The sequence below is a fragment of the Typopeltis vanoorti genome, chromosome 21 (assembly GCF_054136105.1).
Source record: "Typopeltis vanoorti isolate ZY-2024b chromosome 21, IOZ_Tvanoo_1.0, whole genome shotgun sequence".
Lineage (NCBI taxonomy): Eukaryota > Metazoa > Arthropoda > Arachnida > Uropygi > Thelyphonidae > Typopeltis > Typopeltis vanoorti.
In genome coordinates this window covers 106,269,277-106,289,494 of record NC_143569.1, presented here as the reverse complement: position 1 = coordinate 106,289,494, position 20,218 = coordinate 106,269,277, and the positions used below count along the sequence as shown (strand labels likewise).

At 38.1% G+C, this 20,218-nt stretch overlaps 1 protein-coding gene across 2 annotated transcripts in view; it reads right to left on the bottom strand.

Annotated features, from left to right (window-relative positions):
- LOC150095175 (BTB/POZ domain-containing protein 6-like) overlaps positions 1–20,218 on the bottom strand; it is a 33,595-nt gene that overhangs the window by 13,248 nt on the left and 129 nt on the right. The window contains exon 1 of one of the 2 annotated variants that reach the window (XM_090411001.1): positions 19,859–19,993. The exons of the other annotated variant lie outside the window; for it this stretch is intronic. The gene's annotated coding sequence lies outside the window, so the exon portion shown is untranslated. Of the gene's footprint in view, positions 1–19,858; positions 19,994–20,218 lie in introns of those variants that run through there. 2 annotated transcript variants of the gene reach the window in all.

Genomic DNA, 20,218 nt, shown 5'->3' with positions numbered 1-20,218 from the left:
AACAAAGTCAGCCTCCACCTCTCCACTTATACAAGTACTATGACATACGTCTGTAGTCCACGCGGTGCTCACAATCATGCCATGAAAATGAGTAAATTAAGGTCGCAGAAACACACCACACATAATAAACTGGCCCCATGGCCTTAGCTGCGACGGTTTTATATCTAAACAATATTGATCAAAATGGTTGTCTCGGTGACGCGATAATTAAAAGACACAAAGTGCGATGCAACAGCACCTCTGCCGAAGACAAACGTTTTGTTATTGTCATGTCGCACCGATAACATATCATTAACATTACCATGCTTCATCATCATCATCAAATTCCTGCCATGTGCCCTCAAGGGGTGTACAGGATATGACAGTACTACATGAAAAATTTACATCATTACTAACTTCCTATCTGCAATTTTCCTCCAAATCAGTCTATTACTTGTCAAGACTCCAACATTATCAGATCTTATATTTCTATCGTCTAAGGCATTTTGAACCGTATCAATCCACCTATATCTTGATCTTCATCAGGATCGTTTTCCTGCCAACCTCGCAGAGAACACTTGTTTTGCTAATCTTTCCTGGCCCATTTTGTTTAAGTGACCATACCACCTGAGATTAGCTCAACTAATGCGTTCCTGGATGTTGACAATGTCAAGGTCTTTCCTAATATCCTCATTTTTAATATGATATTGCCACTGATGCCATCTGTTCACCCCCCCCCTAATCTTTCTCAGGACTCTCATATCTGCGGTCTCTAGTCTTTGGTCAAGTGTTTTACTTCTGACTCAGCTCTCAGATCCATAAGTTAAAATTGGTTTGAACACTGTCTTGTATACAACTAATTTAGTGTTCCGACTAATTTCTCTCTTATTCCATATGAATTTATTCAATTGACTTCCCACCATACCAGCTTTGCTGATTCTGTTGTCTATTTCCATATTTAATTTACCATCTCCACTAAAAATCGTTCCTAAGTAGCTGAAATATTTTACTTGTTTCACAGGGTCCCCGTTCACAATGCAGTTGATATTTTGAATGTTTCTACCTATTTTCATTGTCTTAGTATTTTTAATGCTTACCATCATTCCATATCTATTACAACAGCTATTCACTTTAGTCAGGGAATCTTGCAGACTTGTAGACCGCAGACTTGCGGATTTATTTAGAAGTATAACATCATCTGCGTAAAGCAAAGAGCTGACATCTCCAATTTTGATATCATGTTTAATACCATTCCTTCATAATGTGATCCATATAGATAATGAATAACAGAGGGGATAATGTACATCCTTGTCTGACACCAGATTTAACATTAAACCATCTTCCTGTACTTTCTTCAATTCTAACTGCTGACTTACAAATAAAGACTAAGTATTGCTTGATATAATATCCCACTGACACCATACAAATGTAGCATTTTGAAAAGCTTCTTTCTTGGCACCTTGTCATATACCTTTTCTAGATCGACAAAACTTAAATACAGATCTTTGTTATATTCAAATGATTTCTCAACTATTTGTCATAAAGTGAAAATCTGATCCTGACAGCCTGTATATGTCCTGAATCCAGCTTGTTCTTAACCAAGCTTCCCTTTAACAATCCTTCTCAAACGTTTCTCAAGTATACTTGTATAGATCTTGCCAGGAAAGCTTAGTAGAGAAATACCTTTGTAATTCTCACATGCAGTTTTATTTCCCTTTTTATATATGGGTACTATGAGAGCTCTACTCCAATCATCGGGAATTCGTCCCTCTGTCCAGGACTTCTAAACTATGCAGTGCAGCCAATGTAAGACTTTTATACCACCATACTTCAGCATTTCTGGTCGAATATCATCTACTCCTGCTGCATTTCCACATTTCAAGCCTTTGATGGCTTTTTCTACTTCAAGTATGGATATGTATTCCTGACTGTATGCCTGTTGAGTAATTTTTACAACTGTGCTATTACTGCTTGTTTCATTTAGAAATATTTCGAAGTAATTACTCCATACTTCAAGGATATCTTTTTCTCCCGTTTTCATGTCACCTTTATCATCTCTAAGCCCTTTTACAGCACTGTTTCCTTCATTCCTAAGCTTCTTCAAGAACCATCAGAATATTTTGCTACCTTCGTGATATTTAGTTTCTATGTTCTTGCCAAAGTCCTCCCATGACTTTTGTTTATCCAGTTTTACACAGTGTTTAGCTTTCTTTCATTTGTCTCTGTATTCTCTAAGAGCATAAGCGGACTTATTTGCAAGGAACTTTTGATATGCTTTCTTCTTTTCCTTCACTTCCTCTTTTACTTCCTGTGTCCACCAGGGAGTTCTGATTTTTCTATCCTTGCAGTCAACCTCACCACGTGCCTCTCTGGCTGAATCAATCAGGGTTTTCTTCAAGGCTTGCCACTGAATCTCCAAGGTTTGGTTCCTGTTCTCAAACTCTTTCATTTTTTCTTCAATAACCTTTGTGTATTTTAATCTATAGTTCACATCTGAGAGCTACTCAACGTTTATTCGCTTTAAAACTTTCTTACATGTTATTCTTTTCAGTACGAAATTCAATTTTATCCTGCTCAAGACTAAATAGTGATCACTTCTAATTTCAAATCCTCTGTAAACTCTGCTGTCCTGCACCAGGGAGAAAACATCACAATCAACAACAACAACATAGTCAATGAGACTTTTCTTATTCCTTACTTCTTCTCTCCATGTGAATTTATGCACATTTGTATGTTGGAACATGGTATTAGTAATAACCAGTCCATGTCCTGAGCAGAAATCAAGTATTTGCCATTATTATTAGCTTTGCTCTTTTCTTCAAATTTTCCCAAATTATTTTTGTATGTCTGACAATCATTTCCTACTCTGCTATTTAGATCCCCAACAAGGACCAACTTTTCCTTTTTCATTGTGTCAGTTGCTTTCTCTAAAGCCTCAAAAAATTCCTCCACTTCTACCTTAAGAGAGCATTCTGTGGGACCATAGGCATAAATAAGTCTCATTGTCCAGTTCCCCATTCTGATATTTGCCCACATCACTCTACTTGAGACTGCCTGTCATTCAAGAAGATTAGCCTCATATTTAGTGTTGAATACTATGGCTACTCCTTCTTTTCCTTGATTGTCATTGCCTGAATATAAGATTTTTTTAATGCTCAGAAAGGTCTCACCAGTTTTTTTTATTTTTGTTTCAGTCACCCCTATTATGTCGATTTGGTGCTCATCCAATTCCTCAGCTGGTTCCATTTTTTTGCCATTCAGGCTTCTGATGTTGATAGTACCGATCTTTAACTCTGGTGATGTTGAGTTGGGATGTGTTTTCAGATTTGTTCCGGTAGCTGACTTTTCGATGTTTGCCCTGGTTCCCTGGCAAAAACAATGCGAGCCTTGTTTAGCATGGCGATGCCCCAGCCGGCATGAAATTTTGTCATGTTGTACCATCATTTTGTATTTTGGTTTAAGCCAATAAGAATACAATTTGGTCGGCTAAATCCCAAATTGCCAGCCCATCCTTGTCCGTTCAGTATCGAGGTAGATACCCAACAGGGTGCACCACGAGAAGGTGAGGATTGGACATTAGGTCAGAATCCCTGGTCGGTTCTCCGCATTCCTTTAAGGCTATGTGGAGGTCTCCTCTCAGTTATGCAGTTTTGACCTTTAAGTGGGTGGAAGAAATTTAGGATAGATGATCCAGAAACGACTCTCTGGTCACCGAAAACGAAATCTCTTGAAGCTACTGAGCTTCTTCAAGGTCTTCAAAAGTCAAACCTTTTTATGTATCATTTACAAATCTCTACGATTAACGCTAATTTCCATATAACGCCTTCTAGCATACCTAAATTGAGTCTAAGTTGAAGCTTTCTAACACATTTTGTAACAAGTAAATAAACTTGTGATTTTTTTCAGTCTAAAAAGTTATGTATGCCAGAAGACTGCTCCCATTCGTAGCAGTGATTTCACAGTGGATCAGATATTTCTGATTGCTTCACAAAATAGAGTGACAGCAGAAAATGTGCAAAGCCGATTTTTTTTTTTTAATAAATGCCATAGAAGAGCTCCTCATTTATTTATTTTCGTATTCAGAACGTTTTAATTTTTGTGATGTCACAGTTCATAATGGAAAAACTGGATGTGATTTTAAAACATTAGTTTCATTTTAACCACTTGAATACAATGTATTAGTGCTCACTTTGATAGCCATTACAATTAGTTTGCTTCTCATTAGTGAAAATGTTTTGCGTTTTTTATGAGGCTCCCACCCAGCAAGAGTATTTCAGCAGAGCTGTGGGAGGGCTAAGAAACGTTTTTTTTAAAATAATTTTTATTATTTCATTTATATCATGTATGTATTGTTTGAATATTTTTCACGTAGCCTGGAAACAGAAATTATTACAAACTACTTTAGGCTTCCAATAAATGGGATGGTTGTCTCACACTGGGAGATGAAATTCATCTCTCATGTAGACACAATCACAAACATCCAGCCTAAATTGGATATTTTTGAATTCCTACCTAGAGAGTAGTACGTTAATCCATTCCGGCAAAATTAAAATTATATTAGTTACAGTGGTGTAAATTAAGAAACACCAATATTAATTGCTGTTCTTAATTTACAAATTCACGCAGTACTATATATATATATGTTAAAGATACCAAGCTATTTTAAACCTATATATATATATATATATATATATATATATATATATGTTAAAGGTACCAAGCTATTTTAAACCTGGTTTTATTCCATTTCCCAAGTATGCAAACAGACAAATAAGTCAAGTTTGCGCCTGCAAGTAGGGCAAGTCTGGGTGACCCGCACGTAGTGCAAGTCTTAGGCAAATCGCGGTAAAAGTATATTCTTTATATATTCTATATATAAAGAATTCATATATATAATTATATATATATATATATATATATACGAATGATAAAATTCTCAGTCCTACAAATATTTATTTAATTTCGATTTTTTCTCAGGAACTTATCGTAGGCTTGTGTATAGTGTTATGAATAGATGGAAGGTTAAATTTTATTTTAAAATATAACTTTGTACTTTCTCTCACATAAAAATTGATGGTTTGGAGCTAACATTTTAACACACACACACACACACACACACACACACACACACACACACACACACACACACACACACACACACACACACACACACACACACACCAAAAAAAAAAAAAAACATTTCTTCTGCGATAAAAATTAACCAGTAAGCACTTATAAGAAAATATGTTAAATTAAAACACTGAAAACATACTTAAGGTATATTGCAATAGCTATTAAAGACATATAAACGAGTATCTAAATGTTACTAAGTTTCGTAATACTCCAGGGTTTTTATCTTATTTTTCTCGGCAATTCAAAATTGACACCAGTCCAAGAGATAATACAAAAGATAACTTGACTGAACTTTATCCATACGAACATCTATAACTACATTTCAGAGTTTAAAGATGTATAATAATAAACCCAATGCACTTAACAAGTTCGTTCGCTCATACAGCGCCCTCTGAGGCTGAAAGAATTTCACCGAACTTTATTTCAGTACAAATTCTTGGTGCAGAAACGTAGCAAATAAAATGGAAAGGAGTCGTGTAAATTTTTCTCCATGACGGTCTAAAAATATTTGAAGGATGAAAGAAAAAGCGAATCTATTTTTGGCAATGGAGTGGTCCCTTTTTAACAAGTAGGGTAAACAAAGTAAAATTAAATGAGGTTTGAATTCCTTCCTTCCCTTCTCATCCGTCCCTGACGAATTAATGCAGGCACGTCACTCCTCTGCTGCATCCCCTAAGGGCAAGTATTCATGACTATAGATCCGTACGTGTTCACGGAGCCGGCAAACCCGGAGCCGGTTTGCCTCAGAACAGGCAAACCGGCTCCGGGTGAAAAAATGCCTCTACGTCCATATGAGATCGGCTAACTCACCTTTCTTCGAAAGAGACCAGATAAAGGTTCCTAATATCATGGACGGGAATCGAACCAGGGTCTTTCCGACCAAAAGGGCTTCGTCTATATCGACTGAGCTACTGAGGCCCTAGCGAATTATATATAAAACTCAAAATATTGAAGGCCAAGATGGTAAAAACTTGGCAGAAGACTTCATCAGAGCCGGGATGGAATACTGTTAAAGGTGTTGATCACAACACACTGACAAATGTGTGCAGAAATATATTTGCACGAACGAAAATTCAAACCGATGAAGAAAAATTCAACACCAACGATTACGTAGCTTTATTTTTATTTAAAAGAATTGATAATAAAGAAAAATAATAAAATCTATACATACATAGTATCAAAAATCAAAATAAATAACTAAATAAGGAAAGAAAATATAACTTTCTACCTGGATTTTTTATTTCTGAATTTGAATATAAACTGACAGAATAATTATGTTATAAACGTTTGGGAAGATCCACACTTTAGGTGATGTTTTATTTATTATTTTATATTTTGTTATGGTGTTACCCATGGTCGATAAATAGCAATCACTCCCCCCATCCCGTCACGAGAAAAATAAATAAATAGATATGAGAGAGAATGATTTTTAGAGCAGGGAAATATGTATTCAGATCTTTCCAGTTCGTTTTTGTTAACGTCATTGACTTCACCGGGAAGAGGTTTGAACTCAGCCACGCAATTCTCAGCATTAGCGGCAAAAGAAAGTTCAAAAAGGGAGTTGCCTCCCATTGGAGTTTAACTTCGTGAAGGTTTCTGATGCAGACACTGAAATGTTGCTGCTCGAAAGTTGCAATGAAATATAAGAACGCTGCATTCAAATATAAGACTGTGATTTCAGGTGACTTTGAAAGAGTTATATTTTACCCAGGGAAGTTTCACTAAATTAGCCGGTGTGGTGGGCAGATTGGATTGCGTTTCTACACTGCAGTCCACACACCGTAGATGCGAATTGCACTAGAGTGTCAATTTGTGGCTTTGGGTGATAAAAGTTTTGATCGTAAGGTGCGAGATTATCGCCCGGTATGAAGGGGTGCTTGAAAAAGTTTAATATTTGGTTTGTAGAGCAGTGCATGACGACTACGTAACCCTTACTCCGCTCATAATATCAACTGTAACTTTATGCAGGTGTAACTGCGTAAAGTTAAATATGTCATAAATAAATATGTTATTTTTAAATAATAATAATGTTGCATTGCGACGGAAAATTGAGCATGAAAAAGTTTGTACAAAAGACGGTTTCTATAAAACTTTACAAGGGAGGCTTCGGTTTAGAAATGAATAAATAAATAAATAAACAACTGCCACTTTGCTAGAATGATCTACCACGACGTGTTCTAATTACGCGTAGATACTGACGGGCATAAAGCGAGTGCATAGACGTACGTCAAATGCATGGGTCGTCTGATTCTAGGGAGCAAAAAATACGAAATTAAGTAGGTAAAAATTCTGTGATGGTGTGACGCACCGTAAGGTACTTTCACGATCTTAAACAGATTTGGATCAAGTGCGTGAATTAATACACTTTCGTCCGTGGAATTGAGGTGTGAGTAGGTCAAAGTTCCCTACTGCCGATAACCGATATGTCAACAACGTGGAGTGACAGGCAACAAGTCACGTTTTCATGCTACAGGAAGGATTGAGAGCCCAGATAACCACCTGCTATTTTATAATCGGCAAAATCAACATAAAACTACTACATCTAACAACGAAGAAATTCCGCTTTTCTTCTCGATATCACAGCACGAGAAAAGACTTCTGAGAATTGCAAGCAATCATTCACCAGCAGATTACGACAACACGACATGATTGTCGTCACCAGAGATGAAGAGATTTTCGCAAGTAACGCTGACATACTCAACACGCTTGAAACACAACCAGACATCGATTTAACTGCTGCTTCAAGATTTTAACGCCAACGTTTGACATTGAGCAACAAGAAACTTTTCGATCATTTGAAAATTACCACAAAAATGGCAAAAAAACTCGTAAAGCAACAAGCATTGAATCATTCATATAAGCAAGATGGATGTTCGGAGAATCCTCGATCCTCGCTTAAAGCGCCGTCCTCGTGGAATGAGTCAGCTGGACGTTGTAAGCACACATGCAGAATTTCTTTGCAGCAGTACACCAAATAGTGAAATGTAAATCTCTATGAAATTCCATAAGCAGAAACTTTCACTTTTTGCCTGATAAAAGTTTAGAAAAAAAAGCTGACTCCAAATGTCAACTTACAAACGCAAATGAAGCTCTGACAGAAAGAACCGCCAACTCAATCTAATTTTCTGCGGCAGGTCAGTCAAGCACAATCCACATCAGCAGCACCTAGGAGTGAACTGGATAGAAATTTGACCTACAAAAATCATATCGTAAAGTAAACAACAAAATAAAAACGAGAAACATCATATGGTATATTCCGGTAATTGGACCACATTTTTTTTAATAAGCTATATAAAACACAATGAATTAAAAAAAGACCCGACAAGTTTCGTAAATCGTTCGACTTGCAACTTCACGGGTAAAAGGTAACTAAAAGTTAAAACAACAAAAAAGAGATTAACAGTTCGTACTATACAGTTGCAGCCGTCTGACTGTTCATAAAATTAAAAATCAGAATGCAGATTCAAAGCAGTGCTGGGTTTAAACAATGCTGGATGATGCCACGTTCTGTTGTTCACGTTCATAATGTCACAGGTTTGACTGAGGTATATTTTTTATTAAAGCTGTCCAAACTTGGTGGAGAATTAATCCTTGATTTTTATTGCATTATGTTGGTATTTTAAGCATGCTTGCAGCTTCTTTAAATTTCCTTATATAGCAGTTTTTTCTATGTACGACATGTTTGTATTCTGCCATAGTACATTGTGGATGGTGGAAGTGGTATGGAAAGCCAGACCTGATTTTTGTTCTCTTCTGTTTTGTACATCCTTTTGGTGTTCGTCCATGCGAATTTCCCCAGATCTTCCTTCTGTTCTACGTAGCAGATGCCACAAGAACAATAAATTGTGTAAACACCTGGTTTTTTAAAAGGATGATGAGGAGGTTTCGGGGGATGTAGAAATCTCGAAATTTTTTCCAGCAGCAGAAAGGCTACTTTGATGTTATATTTGTTAAGTAATTTAGCCATCTTGTCTGTAACATTTTTGATATATGGAAGCGTGATAGCGTTTTTGAAATCTCGTTTCTTAGAAATGTTTGTAAGAGGTGTGTGGAGGATTTTTTTGATAGTCTTGGTTTCATAACCATTCTTTTGAAAGATCTGTGTTGGATATTCTAATTCTTCGTTTCTCTGTTTTTCTGTGCTGGAAATATTATACGCTCTGTCCCTTAGGGTTTTTATTATACCTATTTTTTGCGAAGGGTGGTGGGGTGATTATTTTCTTCTCTTGATAGGACTCTTGAAGAAAGGTAAAGAAAAAACGAAAAACAAAAACAAAGAAAACACTTAGATTATGACAAAGTAGTTATCAACCTTTCTTCAAGAGTCCTATCAAAATCAGAAAATAATCTACTCCTAAAAGGATTTAACTTTGCCTTAACGCCACGTTTCATCCCAAAAATTGACATAATGGCTCAAATAGAAAAAGGAATAAGAAATTTACCTGGTAATACATCAGATCTCATCCGCATACAAACCACAGCATTACTATTGCAAAGTAAATTACCTCAAAGTAATCTTCCTTACACGGAATAGACTTCCCTCAAAGAATTAAAATCAGACAAAAATATCGTTATAATCAAAGTAGATAAAGAATTCAACAGTAGTTTTGAACTCTGAAGATTATAATAATCATAAAATGAAAACTCTTCTTGAAGATTCTAGTACCTGTAGACCTTTAGACTGAGATCCCACTTGGCGCGCTCACAATAAAACCAATGATCTAATAAAAATGATACCTAATTGGACTGAAGAACTCAAAAGAACTCTACATTTAAAACACCCATTAGTTTCAGGAATTTATGGTGTACCAAAAATTCATAAGATAGGTATTCCCTTAAGACCAATAGTAGATGGTAGAGACGCTCCGATTTAGCAAAACATCTCACCAAAATGATTTTACCTCATACAGGAAAAACACACACCTCCTTCATGGAAAACTTTGAAAATAATGCTTTAAACAATTATCATCAAAAACCAAAAATATGGCTATGCTATGTCGATGATATATTCATCATATGGCCAGGAACAACAGATGAACTCATTGCTTTCAAAGATTACCTAAATAATTTGCATAATAATATAAAATTTACTTTAGAACAAGAAGAACTTAGAAAACTGCCTTTTCTAGACATTCTATTAGAAGTCAATGAAAAGATAATAAACTTTCTTTATCAATATATAGAAAACCCACCAATACATGAAGATTTCTTAATGCCGCCTCATACCACCACCCTTCGCAAAAAATAGGTATAATAAAAACCCTAAGGGACAGAGCGTATAATATTTCCAGCACAGAAAAACAGAGAAACGAAGAATTAGAATATCCAACACAGATCTTTCAAAAGAATGGTTATGAAACCAAGACTATCAAAAAAATCCTCCACACACCTCTTACAAGCATTTCTAAGAAACGAGATTTCAAAAACGCTATCACGCTTCCATATATCAAAAATGTTACAGACAAGATGGCTAAATTACTTAACAAATATAACATCAAAGTAGCCTTTCTGCTGCTGGAAAAAATTTCGAGATTTCTACATCCCCCGAAACCTCCTCATCATCCTTTAAAAAAACCAGGTGTTTACACAATTTATTGTTCTTGTGGCATCTGCTACGTAGAACAGACAGGAAGATCTGGGAAAATTCGCATGGACGAACACCAAAAGGATGTACAAAACAGAAGAGAACAAAAATCAGGTCTGGCTTTCCATACCACTTCCACCATCCACAATGTACTATGGCAGAATACAAACATGTCGTACATAGAAAAAACTGCTATATAAGGAAATTTAAAGAAGCTGCAAGCATGCTTAAAATACCAACACAATGTAATAAAAATCAAGGATTAATTCTCCACCAAGTTTGGTCAGCTTTAATAAAAAAATATACCTCAGTCAAACCTGGGACATTATGAACGTGAACAACAGAACGTGGCATCATCCAGCATTGTTTAAATCCAGCACTGCTTTGAATCTGCATTCTGATTTTTAATTTTATGAACAGTCAGACGGCTGCAACTGTATAGTACGAACTGTTAATCTCTTTTTTGTTGTTTTAACTTTTAGTTACCTTTTACCCCTGAAGTTGCAAGTCGAACGATTTACGAAACTTGTCGGGTCTTTTTTTAATTCATTGTGTTTTATATAGCTTATTAAAAAAAAAAAAAAATGTGGTCCAATTACCGGAATATACCATGCGAACTTCTAAACCACAGAAACCTGCACTTACAAGAGAAACATCATCTCAAGACTAAGTGGAAGTAGCTAGGGTTGCAGAGCCGCGGTACTTAGGGTCCTCATTTACTCTGCTGCACAGTACTGCTCACCAGCCTGGGAAAGAAGCTCACACAAACATTATTCACTCTCAACTGAATATGATCATGCGCACGATTAGCGTGAGCCTGAAATCGATCCCTCTGCCATGGCTGCCATTGCTCCCCAACATGGCTCCACCAAATATACGAAGAATGTAGGCTTCACTGAAAGAACAGATAACTCCCCAACTGCGTCTCCACTTAACCCTTATAAATTTCCTTAGAACCCGGCTGAAGTCAAGGAACCCATTTTGGGACCTAACTATAGCCTTTTCTAGTCCAGTGCCTTCAACTCACGACATGTGGAACCAACAGTGGGCTATGACCCTGCCAACAAATGGCTCTTTTGTGAAAGACCTCTTCAGGCGTCAGCGGCATTATCCTTCCTAGAAGGCCATGGACAACTATCAACAGAATCAGGGCAGATGCAGCTATCTCCTACATAAACAGAATATGGCAAATAGCCTTCACCCATATTCTGCAGGTTATCAAACATATCATCAGTGACTGCCGCCTTCGCCATTTCCACGGCGGCTACCTACAGGAGATACATGGAGTGTCAAAGGAGGGTCTACAGTGGCTTTCAACATTGGACATTGAACTATAGTTGAATTCCGCCATAAGAATACATACATCGAAAAACGTCGGAAGAGAGTAAACGTTAACTGGAATGAAGGAAGCGTTCTCTTCTTCTTGCGTGAGCATGTCAAGGCGATATTTGAAATGACAGGTTCGTGAGTTCCCAGGTGTGGAAAATTCTGCGCGTGAATGAAACGGGCATAAACAACGCATACCTTCGCATGATTACACATACACGAAGCATTAGCATGCTGTCAGTTTGTATTATTATGTACATTATTCATTATATACAAACAACTATTACATACATTATATAGCTTGATAAAGACAATACGGATACACACACATATATATACATGTATATTTATATTCGAGTATGTATATGTATGCATATACATACATACATACATACACACATCGCTTGGAAAAAACTCAACGAACATTTATAGTGTGAGGAACAAACAGCCATTGAGAGCACTTTAATAAGATGCAAGACCTCCTTTCGCTTCGATGACTGTCGCAGTCCTAAGGGAAATACTTTCCACGAGCGTAAGACAGAGTCAAAATGAATTGTGGACCATTCTTCCTGTAGGCATGTGATGAGATATTGGACTGTTCTGGGAGGGAAGTATACCTTGGTCTCACCCGACGCTCCAGTACACTCCACAGATATTCAGTCGGGTTTAGATCAGGGCTCTGTGGTGGCCTTCAAGTGTGCTGGAATTCATGTGCACAAACAATTCAATTCAGCAGAAATGCCATAAAATAGAAAACACTGCGTTGTCCATCATGTTGAGATACTTCTTGGAGTTCAATACTTGTGGTACCACCAGGCATCCGTGGCGGATGCCTGGTCAACCTGTACCCTTGCTATACCCGTCCACCTTCTCGGTAGAGGGTATAGCATGATTCGTCACTCCATAATACTGCTTTCCAAGCCACTGTACACGATCTTTGCACCAACTGAAGACAACTGCATGTTGTTTCGGGCAATGTAGGATTTGTATATTGCAGTCCCTCCATGGAAACCCATGTTGTGAGGTTCGGTTCTGAATGTGCTTGTGCAGATTCGTGTTCCAGTTCCCTGCCTGGAACTCCGTTTTCAACGTGTCTCGAGAAGAATGGCGGTAAAGTACAACGCCAAAAAAAAAAAAGTACTGAATAACTATAACGATATATGTTATGAAGTTTACAGATGATGTACATATCATCATCTGTAAACATATATTTCTTATGTTTATAGATGATGATGATATGTACATCCACAACTATCGGTGGAATCTTCGTCGAATAGAGCGTTAACGATCGTAGATTACGTACTCGAAATGGGGACCATTTCTTTCAAAACAGGTTTCGTAGCGCATGCGAGGTTCTTTGTCATCGTGGAGAACAAGGATTGGGACATGTCCAGCTGGATATATCGTGTAATTTTATCCCTTACTTCATCAAGGTGGGTCGTGGTGAAATATCCATTCGTTCTACATTCATTCGCTTTACCAACTCGTATGAACGAAAATCATGTTTAACAATAAACATGTTTTCTGCCAAGGTCAACACCGTAGCTGCATTTAAATGTAATGGCGTGGACTCTACACGTGCTCTTCTGTTAATGTGCATGCAGTCGAACGGCATATCTCATTGAGCGGGTACTGAATGGGTGCGTCGAAGTTCAGTACTTTTTTTGCGACATAATGTGTTTATATATTATCGTTGGTAGCGGCGATAGCTGCGACCAACGATAATATATAAACGATAGGCTGCTACCGTTACCAAACGTAAACGGCAGGCTGCGTGAACGGTAGACCGCTACCGTCACGTTTGGTGAGTGTAGCAGGTCATCCGGTGCGGATAGCACTTTCGGGTGACCATCTGCGCTTCCCTCTCCGTATGAAAGCGCAGATGGTCACCCGAAATACACATAGGTGTATCTCGTATATTGGTGTGTGTGTGTGTGTGTGTGTGTGTGTGTGTACACACACACTAAGGAAAATCGACCACGAAGGTCATTTTTTCCTCAGTTGGTTTGTAAATCATGTGTATCGCGTGGACACTTTTTTTTAGTACCGTAATATGAATATGTCAATTTTTTAGAAGGGAAACCTACACCACCGTGCGAGACCTGCCTGCTAACTTATCTCTCGTTGAAAAGACCTTTCTTTTTTCTAAGACAGGATGTGAACCTATTCTTTATAACCAAAGCATATGTTGTTGCTATTAAAGGTTCAAGACTCATCGTGCTACTTATTAATATTTTACATTTTCCTTTACTTATCTGAACCATTCTTTCCACATATAGTATGGTAACTCCAGTCTCGACGCGATCAAAAAGAAAGATTTCGGAAGGACTGTTAAATAACATAACGCCAGTTAGTGTTAGTGCGAATGGTATTTTCCAAATTCATCACCACGTGGTTCTATGGGATGCGCCAAACTTAGATGTAGTCATTTTCCTTTGCGGTAAGGAGAAAAGCGACACAAGCGCATAAATAACACATCTTTATTCACTTCCATTATGCTTTCGCAAGCTGTACTGTTCCACGTGTTGTCCATCCCAGTACGCAAAGCGAATCCTTCGCAAGTGTGTTCAAACAGCAGAATGCAGCTGGTCGGGACTGATGTGGCGCACATGCTGCGTTATGCTGTCTTTCAGCGCTGGCAAGTTATCACGATGATTCCGAGAAACGCCGTCTTTGAGATATCCCCAGACCCAGAAGTCACAGGGAGTCAGATCAGTTGAACGAGGCAGCCATGCAATGGGAAACGCATGACTGATCATATAGAGCGGGTGCCCTCTTGAACGAAAAAGACTAAATCCATGCACAGACGCAGCTGTCGCTGTGGTACAACAAAATTGTTTTTCATATCGCGATACTTCTCTGCAGCAACTGAGCAGTCACAGAAGATGACTGGCGAATAGCCTCCGAGAAGAATGGTCCGATGATAAACGAAGGTGTAAACCCGCACCATACAGAAACTTTGGGTGAATGCAAAGGAGTTCATCGGACTGCATGCTGGTTTTGCATTCACAGCTCCGTTCAGGTGAAAGTGAGCCTCAGCTCACCACAAAATGACCCTCGGCCACGCATCGTCCAACACCACTCGACCGAGGAAGGTTAAAGCGAACTTTCAAAGTCCTTTCAAAGGGATAGCAATGCGGAAATGTAGAATTTTCCCGGCAGTCGTGTCAGACATCCGTGTGTATTGATACAGCACTTGCTCTGCAGACATCACGGCTGTTATCGATGGCCTGCTCCACAACGGCAGCAGAGACTTCTTTCACTTGTAGAGAAATGATTGGTCTGCGACTTGTGCCGAGTCTAACTCCCAGCGACCCCTTTCTTCAAAACGGCTAATCATTTCTCACATCTTTTGTCCATCATTTTTAATTCTCCATGCATTTTGTGTTTATAATGTCCCCTAGTAAGTGAATTTTTGAAAAACCTTTTTTTTTTAAATCAGTTATCGCGTCCGCATAAAGCATAATGTATTCCTGCAAAGTATTTTTTAAGCATTTGGATCACTGGATGGCGCTCCACGTGACCTTAAACAGGACTACTTTTGATCACCCTCTATATCGGGCTTCTGATAGATATTTGATGTTTCTTTTAGCAAATCCATATGCGAGAGGTTCCCCTGGAATACATCAGTTCTGGGGACGAGCAGAAAGTTGTCGTGAATGAAGAAACCGGTTAGATGTCTTTGGTATTCTAATAGCAAACTGCGCTGATGTGAAATGCTTCTTATGATTCGACTTTTAGCGCGTGGTTGTGCAGTTTCATAAGCTACAGATTTTCCAGTAGTATGCAAGTAGCAACTAGTTAGTTTTAAAGGCACTGAAAGGGCCCCGAGAGCTCCCTCTGTTCTGAAAGCTAATAATAAAAACAGATGAAAATTGTAGATTTCGTTGTTGTGTTAGTTTCACGATCGAAATTACTTATGTGAATAAGTTCATTAAATTCGGTTATTTCTAATAAGCAGGATGGAATTCACGCACGCTTTTCCAAACACGATTTAATAACCTGCGAAAGAAATTTATTTACACCCCTTTCGAACAATTTTAGAATTTAATTCAATTAAACTGAAGATTTTGTGAACTCAAAAATGAGACTAAACATGGTAGTTCACCAGACAGCAGACATCCCCGCCTGGACCGACGCGTTCACTTCGACTTCCGTTTAAAGCAAAAGCGTCTTTGTGTGCTGGTCACAGTAGCTCCGCAGCCGGTCTCGCTGTTCAAGGTGATCGTGCACAGCAGAATGCAGTCGAGGACGATTACGAAATGAAGTTTCGTTCACTTTAAGAAAACGAAGCAGCGGTGGGTCCTTAGAATTCAATCGAAAAAAAAAATGACATTTTATAAGCACAGTGAATGAAGGCGAAGGGAAAACGTCACAAAATCGGAATCATATTTTTAAGGAGAACTTCAGATACTTCCATATTATGTAACGATTCCGTTTCTGGTAACCTTCGTCTCTCATCGACTTCACAACATGGGGTTGGTAACTCGCTTCCAAAACGTCTGAAAACATTTGACATTTTATGTAAGTAAAAGAAATAAATAAAAAAAATTCACGCGAAAGTTTTTCTTTTCATGCTGCACTTTAAGAATATTTGCATTATGAAGTATTTTCATGGAGAAATTATATATTAATTATATTATTATTATTATTATTATTATTATTATTATTATTATTATTATTATTATTATTATTATTATTATTATTACGGGCAACTCCAAGGAGTCGACAGACTCATCGAGGGAGGCCCTAACATCATGTCCAGAACAACTATTCGTCTTTCACACAGTATCTATCATACCTCGCCTTAAACTCATTCACGGTCATAGCACCCCCAACAGACTCTTGAAGCTTATTCCACTCATTCACCACTCTCCAAGTAAAAAAAAGAACCTAGCTCTAACACCCCTGTTAACACACATTTTTGCCCAGCTTCCATGCATGGCCCCTAGTCCTCCCACCACCAGTCCTATTCTCAAAAATATCTTCTGGATTAATCTTATAGAAACCCTTCAGTAATTTGAATGTCTCAATCATATCACCCCTTTTCCACCTATCAACCAATTTTTGCAACCCACAAATCTTCAATCTGTTCTCATAAGGTTCATTCCACCGACCTGCCACCATATTGGTCACTCGCCTCTGCATCCTTTCCACCTCCTCCCCATCAAGAAGGAACCTAGGTGACCAAATCTGGGCACAGTAGTCCAGTGGAGTCTTATCAGGGCTAGATACAGAGGAACAATAACTTGTTTGTCTCTACTCGTTAAAGTATTTTTCAGTAACCAAGTGATTTGATGAGCTGTTTTAGCCACTTTTGCAATGTGTCCCCTAAACTCCAACTCCCTATCCACCAACATTCCGAAATCTCTGGCCTCATCAATCTCCTGGAGTACGGTTCCACCAATGTGATATACTGCTGCTAATCTTTTCACTCCAAAATGCATAACCTTACACTTTGCCACATTAAATTGACATCCATTTTCCTGAGCCCATTCCTCCAAACTATCCAAATCATCCTGCAAAATTTTGACTTCCTCTGCACTCACAATTGCTCTATCCAACTATGCATCATCAGCAAACAAGCGAATACTTCCTCTCAGATCCTTTCCTATCTCGCTAATGAACAAATTGAAAAGTAGTGGTCCAAGAACAGAACCCTGCAGAACACCACTAGTCACAAGCCATCTTTGGGACTCCACTCCTGAATAAACCACTCTCTGGTATCTCTCCATCAACCACCCTCTTATCCATCTCACCAACCCAATATCCATCCCCATCTGCTCCAGTTTACCGATTAGAGTTCCATGTGGTATCCTATCAAAGGACTTGGCAAGGTCCAGTAGAATCACTGAAAACCCATTACCCTTATCCAGTTCAGTCGTTACTATGTTATAAAACGTGAGCAAATTACTGAGGCATGATCTACCCTTCACAAAACCATGTTGTCCTCCATACAGTATCCCATTTTCATCTATCCAATCCTGTATTCTTCTCTTGACTAGTTTCTCCAAGTACTTGACAACGATTCCTGATATGCTAATCAGTTGGTAATTTACAACAGCAGTCTTGGAACCACCTTTATGCAGTGGAACTATTTTCCCCTCTTTCCACCCCCTCGGGACTAACCCAGACCCGAGACTCAGATTAAACAGAATGGTCAAGGTTACTTACAATTTTTTAGCCGCTTCACGTACGACACAAGCTGGTATACCATCCAATCCCACAGATGTATTGACATTGAGGTTTCGTAATAGACTACTCACCTCCACCTCATTCACCACAATTCCCATATAAACTGCTGGTTCATTCATTTCTGCAATGTCACCACCTGGATGATATACTCTTGCAAAGTGCTCGCTTAGCAATTCAACTATCAACTGATTTAGTTACCTCCCTACCATCGGCATTCTTTAAAATCATTATGCCATATACATTTTTTCTTCTACTTGCAACATATCGAAAAAACTGTTTAGGATTGTGTTTAGCCTGCATGGCCAGTGTTCTTTCGTAATCATTTTTTGCTTTTCTTACCACACTCGTTACCCTTTTGGCCTGGGCTTTATACTGTTCATGTGTCTTCAGGTCACCTTTCTCCTTAAATTCCCTCCATAGTTGTTTCCTTTTTTGCAGCTCAAGTTTAATGGTGTAATTCATCCATTTAACCCTTACTTGATTTATTATTCGGACTCTAGGTATACAGTCAGCCATTGCTTCATGCAAACACTTCTTAACCGCCTCCCATGTACTGTCAACTTCTAGCCCTTGCAGTTTTACATGCCATGGCACTGTATCAATCAATCTCCTAAGCTTTTCAAACTTACCAGCCCGATAATTCCACATGTACCCTGTTTTAATTGTAAATTCCACACCTTTAGCCACCTCCCAAGTCAAGACCCTATGATCACTCTCACCAGCTGGTGGCATATGTATTTATTTATATATTATACTTATCACAGAAATATACTTTTGACCCTAACAAGGTGCTTTCAGCATCACCTTAATTCGCTCTACAGCCTTATGTGGGTCGAGCCTTCTTCGGTTGGTGGTTATTAAACAGCAAATGCACATTATTAGATCTCTCATCAATTTTAGGCCGATGATGAGATGAGGCCTTAATCCAGGAAGTGCTTGTAAATAGTTTCTTCTTCTTCTTCTTCTAGACAATGTCCTTCCCGTAAATTTCTAGTTATCTCCGTACTCAGTTAAACCTTCAACTTAATATCAAGTTAATGTAAAATCGAACAGCTAATGCCTGTTTATTCTCGTATAATATTGGGAGTAGGCGAGGCCGTTTTAGCCCTATGTAATTTTTGGAGACTGAGTAGGCAGTTCAATCTCCATTGGCAGCCAATCAGAGACTGGCCCAAGGCTATCGCTGATCCAGTGCTTTATTTTTAACCCAGTACACAGGCGTAACTTCACCGGGCGTAAGTTTTCTTCTTCGTAAATGAAAATAAGAAATTATAAAATTCTGCTTTTATTTTCAGAGGAGCTCGTAAGTTCTTTTCCCCAGGCCCAATGATAACTGTTGACAGCTAAGCCTATGAGAATACTTCGCCAGAAATTTCAAGCGAATAAGAAAAATTGCACTGTTGGATATGTGCAATTAATGGGAATATAGAACTCGTGATAAGAGAGACGAAAACTAAAATTAAAACGTAAAGTTTTGCAATAAAAATAAAATAATTATTACCAAACAACAGAGCTTTATAATAAAATGCATATATAGCTAAAACCGTTTGCAATAGTTGAAATTATGTATTTATTTTTCGCAAAAGGTTATATTACAAAAAATCAAAAGCAAGCAAACAAATTTAAAAGAAAATTACCTACCTTTGTAGTAATATCACATTCAGAAGTTTGGTCGCCAATAAATTTACTCTGAGGAGGGAAAAACAGATATTGTACTACTATCCCTTTCAGGGAAAAAATACTTCTGGAGATTACTAAAAACTTACTGCAACCAACACAGAGTATTCCTGAGGAGAACTATTTGAATGATTGCTGGTGTAGAATTAGAAATATGCTTTTATCTCCTCTTGGTTACTAACCGCATATACACAGTCATGGTATTAAACACAACTTAAATCTTGAGTTGATTATTTAGCATCTTTAACGCTAGATGGCGGGCTAAGAACAGCAAATGACACAATCATGTGCAAATCTAACGAAGGTTTAGAAACGTTTACTTAC